The sequence below is a fragment of the Antedon bifida genome, chromosome 2 (assembly GCF_963402885.1).
Source record: "Antedon bifida chromosome 2, ecAntBifi1.1, whole genome shotgun sequence".
Taxonomy (NCBI): Eukaryota; Metazoa; Echinodermata; class Crinoidea; order Comatulida; family Antedonidae; genus Antedon; species Antedon bifida.
In genome coordinates this window covers 2,363,074-2,368,203 of record NC_136227.1, presented here as the reverse complement: position 1 = coordinate 2,368,203, position 5,130 = coordinate 2,363,074, and positions in this window count along the sequence as shown.

Sequence of the window (5,130 nt, the reverse complement as noted above, 5' to 3'; positions counted from 1 at the left end):
TTAGTCGTTTAAAAGAAAAATTGCGTCCATTGTCGCCATAAAAGTTGAGAAATTTCTGTGTAATTAAAAAAAAGAGAGAACCTGAATATATTATTGGTCTTCTTTTCTTGATTTACGCGAATTGTGATTGATTTTTTTACCCCATTTTTGTTGCGACTTCTCGTCTGCGTATCAAGCGTATAGTATGCAAATGAGTTATTAGTTGTTTAGTCTCAATGTAGCCAGTCGTGTTGTTGGCGGCTGGACGTAAAGTTACGACCTGCTGTCCGATGTGTCCACACAGTAATGTCACGGTTGCCGATCGCATATCATCGTGTTCTTCAAATTTATGCTTATTTGGGAGGTCCTCTGGAATTTGGGCTGATACAGAATTCGGGTTACAAAACAGGGGTTACACCGACCTACATATCGACTTCGATACCCGTCATCATAAAATATATAAACTGTCTAAAAGCAATCACGATCTGTTCATATTTATGTAATTTTGATAGATTACTATCAGTGGTACCTTTGGGTTGATGATCGAAACGCTCTGAAGTTTGTTTTTATTTGACATTTCTGTTAATACAGTTTTTCTAAGAGACGTAACGATGAATTTCAGTTGCGTCCTACTTTGTGAATGTAACTAATGTTGCGACCAATTTCACCATGGTTCACGTTTGGACCATTACGGAATGTTGGTTTTAACGCGAGTTTTAGGCCTAGGCCTCTAAAAATAATTATCTACCACACCAGAGCAACCCATTACCTTCCTCAATCACATCCCCTTTGCCTGGTTCACGTTTTCGATGTGTTAGTTCTCACACGTTAGTTGTAGGCTAGGCCTAGCTGATTATCTACCAACCAAAGCAACCCATTACCTTTCTCAATCACATCCCCTCGTTTCGTTAAAAATAAGGCAATAACTACTTTGCTTTTAAGTATTTGTTTTGATAAATATACATTAAATAATTTAATCTTTACGTTTCACATTTTTTCCCCAGGCTTGCATATTCGTTTTATGTAAAATAACGATAACAATTACGAATTCCAGCGGGAATCATCCCTCTATTGTTACTCCTTTGTTTGAAATCAAAATACCTAATTAATCAAAAATCATAACCCGATCTCTCTCGTAATAGGAGAAGATTTTCCTTAGGCCATTGATTTACAACTTTGTGATGACACAAATATTATTCGTCATCATACACGACAACATGTGTTTTATACTCTTGTTTTAATTCAAGCTGCCTAAAAACCAAGGCGATCTTCCCGTAAAGTCTAGAGACAATAAACTGCGTGCCTGTTTCTTGCCAAGCGACTAAATACGGTGTGTGAGATAAAGCAGTTTACCGAAATGCTCATACACTAAATTCGAATAGCTTTATTTTTGTATTTTTAAGTTATTAACGTTTGCCGAAACAAAAGATGAAATAAAAACATTAAATGTAACCAGAAATACATTGATAATGAGCTAATGGCCCAATTTCGAATAGCTTATTTTGCATTTTTAATAAAGTTATTAACATTTGCCGAAACAGAAAATAAAATAAATAATTAAATTTAACCAGAAATCCATTGATAAACATGGGCTAATGGACCAATATTGTTGTTGAAAGTTGTGGTTTAATTACTGGTACTGGTACTGGTTCTGGTTCAAATAACCGTCTCACAGAGACATCTGGTAGCCATTGACTTAAAGTTGGCATTTGGATGTGTTACTTTTAAATGTACAGTATGAGAGTGACTACTACCAAATTGCACAGTCACATATACAGTTCATATATACAGTTAAAACATTGCTGGGAATTATAAATTACTTGTAATTAAAATGCATGGAAAAATATATTACGTAATTGTTGGCAATTTCACGTGCGAAAGTTGAGGATGATCTAACAAGCCACGCCACTAAAACTATAAAAGAAATGAATTAAGTGTGTCGTTTGTTCTGAGGCCTTCTTATCGCTTGATAATGATTATAAAATACCCGCGCCCGCGCCTTGGCTTTCCTTTTGTATTTTTAAAATGTTATTATTTAAATTAAATTAACGATAGCTTTCGGTAGATCAACTTAACTTATATTATGTTAAATCACATTTTGATTCAATATAATTTAATTTGTTCTCAGTTCGTGATATTTCGTTTGAATAGGGAGATAATTAATTTAAACTTTAACGTTTAACATGACTAACATGTTTATGTTTTTATAATAGGTGATCGATAGCCGTTATATTACAGGTTTAAATTAACATGGAAATCAATGCAAAAGAACCTGATATTAGTTTATGTTTTGTAAAGGTTTGAATTAAACTTAATTTGTATTACATTTTTGTAGACCGCAGACCTTTTGCTTTGTCTTGTATTTTGATTGGATTTAAATATCGTATAATATACACACCAGACAGTTGAGTTTGAATTAATATTGTTGTTTTAGTATTACAAATATAGATAAACGAGAACGAAACGAATTCTGTAGAACTTTCTTGCCCGCAATATTTTATCTAGACAAATATTGTTTTTTCTCACCAGCTCAATATTTCTATTTATGTGCACCAGATTTGCCAAATTATCGAGGTATTTAAAAATAAATTAAATATTTTGTAAAGGTTTGTGAATTTTAAATGGACATCATCAGCACATATTTGATCTATGACGTCATTATCAGCAGTGTTGCATATTAATAATTATACTTACCCCCAAGTATGTAGTTTTTTTTTTATGTTAGTCCACCAGTCGGCTTTTCGATTTTTTCAAGCTCAAATAGTATACGTATGAAACGCCACATGTGCCAAAATATTTATCTTTTTACTACTAATATTAAACTAGAGCTGTATAGACTAATTCATAATACATTTATTAATAGAAACAATGTACAAAATATCTATAAAATGAATGCAATAATATTGTTATAATTAGTTAATCAGCGTGACTTATGATACAGGTACCGGTAAAGTGTCAAACACTACAAAAGGTTGTATTTCTTTTTAAATTTGCATTCTGTCTATTGAAATTGTCTCATGTAACATGCAAATTTGCGAAAATACACTTAATTATTTTTGGCAGTGAAACAGTATAATTATAATGAGCAAATATAATTAATATTTATAATTTAAAAATATTTATATTATATTATTATATTGCACTTTAGTATGGTAATGTATGTGCATTTTATAGATACCGTACTGGATGTAACATTTTATGAAATTACGTCATCATTATCGTTTGAGGCAAGCAGTATAACCACAATTATAGGCCAAAACATTTATAAATTAAGCCAAAAAGAGAGTTAATTAAGAAATGGTAAGTTGGTTTGTTAAAAGCTCCATTTTGTAGCACTTGGTCCCAGTTTGCTCCTGATAATAAATAATATAATACAGTAATAACAATATTTATTGACAAACATCGTGTTATCAGTGATAATGAAATGGTTTGTCACAAGATAACGATATTTCACTGACGCTTTGTCTCGTTACTAAGGTAGCACTTTTTAGTGTTCCCGCATGCGCACAATGGAAGGGTCATAGGTCGTCTCAAATCGAAAACTATCTACCAATCCTGCGACGAATCCTCTTCCGTCATCCCCCCTCCAGCTCCTCCTCTTGTCCCTCCTCCTTCTTCTGTTCCTCCTCCTCATGCCCCTCCTCCTCCTTCTTTTTCTCCTGCTCCTCCTTCTTCTGTTCCTCCTCATAACCCTCTTCCAGCCCCTCTGCTCCTCCTGTCCCTCCTCCTTCTTCTCTTCCTGCTCCTCCCCTCCTCCTCTTTTTTCTCCTCCTCCTCCTGCTCCTCCTCCTGCTCCTCCTCCTGCCCCTCCTCCTGCTCTTCCTCCTCATCCTATTTTTTTCATAAAGGAACCACCAAGCGTTATGTAACTTGCCGGTATGATGACGGAGTTTTATCGTCAGATCAACGCTGCATGTCTAATAATTCAACTGTAATCAAGTTAGGAATCCATATCAATGATCTACTCTACTCTATGAGTCATATGGCCGAGCGGTTAAGGCAGGGGCGCCGTTTACCGTACCTAAAGAGCCAACAACAACATCGGCAAGGGTTCGAGGCCGACTCGCTCCTAGTTCTGGTGGTGGAACAAGTCTTATCGGATAAGGACTATAAACCGTAGGTCCAGTGTACACAGTTATAACCTGTGTGTACTTTAAAGAACCCAGTTCATTATTCGAAAAAGAGTAGGGGGTTACCCCGGTGAACTGGTTCACACAATAGCCCCTGTATCAGGGGGATTACCACCTATCTGATAGGACAGTGATTAATTCACTATTGGTAATCCTTGGCCACATTGCCTAAAGACATAAAATAAAATAAATAAAATACTCTGCTTATTATACACACGTGTCTCATATAACTACTAATTAACGACTTTCACGCGACCACTGAATTATGGCGATAAATTTAGGTAAATTCGGATAAAATTAAATTCTGTGGAAATAAGAAAGTTTATTAATAGAGTTTTTATTACCATTTCATTATTGTTCTATAATAATAACGTTGGGTGTCAGTTTTTACTGGCCTCCTGGTACGTTTTAAAACACACCGCCACACCAATTTGACCAATCACAAACGATGGATTATCTGAACTGTCGCTTGTGATTGGTCAACTCGCTTGCGTTGCACTTACGTCCTTGCGCTGCGTCTTGCGTGGGAATCAAGCTTACATTCAACAAACATTTATTCGAAGCTTAAATAAACATTCTTATTAAAACACAAAATCAACTGACATGTTTTATATTTTACTTGAATTTGTTATGATTACCTAATTTTATTGAAGGAAGAAATAAATGTTTAGTTGAATTGAATTGAATTGAATAAGCGAATATTTGAATAATTGATAAGCAATCCCATTGGACGTAAAGGTTGCGCGTACACTTCATCAGACGACAGACTAAACTGATGTATAAGACGCCTGTCAGAGTGTCGTTAGTACCGTATATTGTATTGAGATGTTAAATAGTGTGTTTACGTTTGGGAATTGTTAATAGCAATTCCCAGGTTTAATCAAGTGAGGTGTGTATCGTATCATGCTACTACTTATTTGTTTTATAATCGCATTATTCGATGTGATGAACAACCAATTAACTTATTGTGATAATTTACTGAAGAGGGCGGTTTAGATCGAGTTAGCTATTATTCGATAAC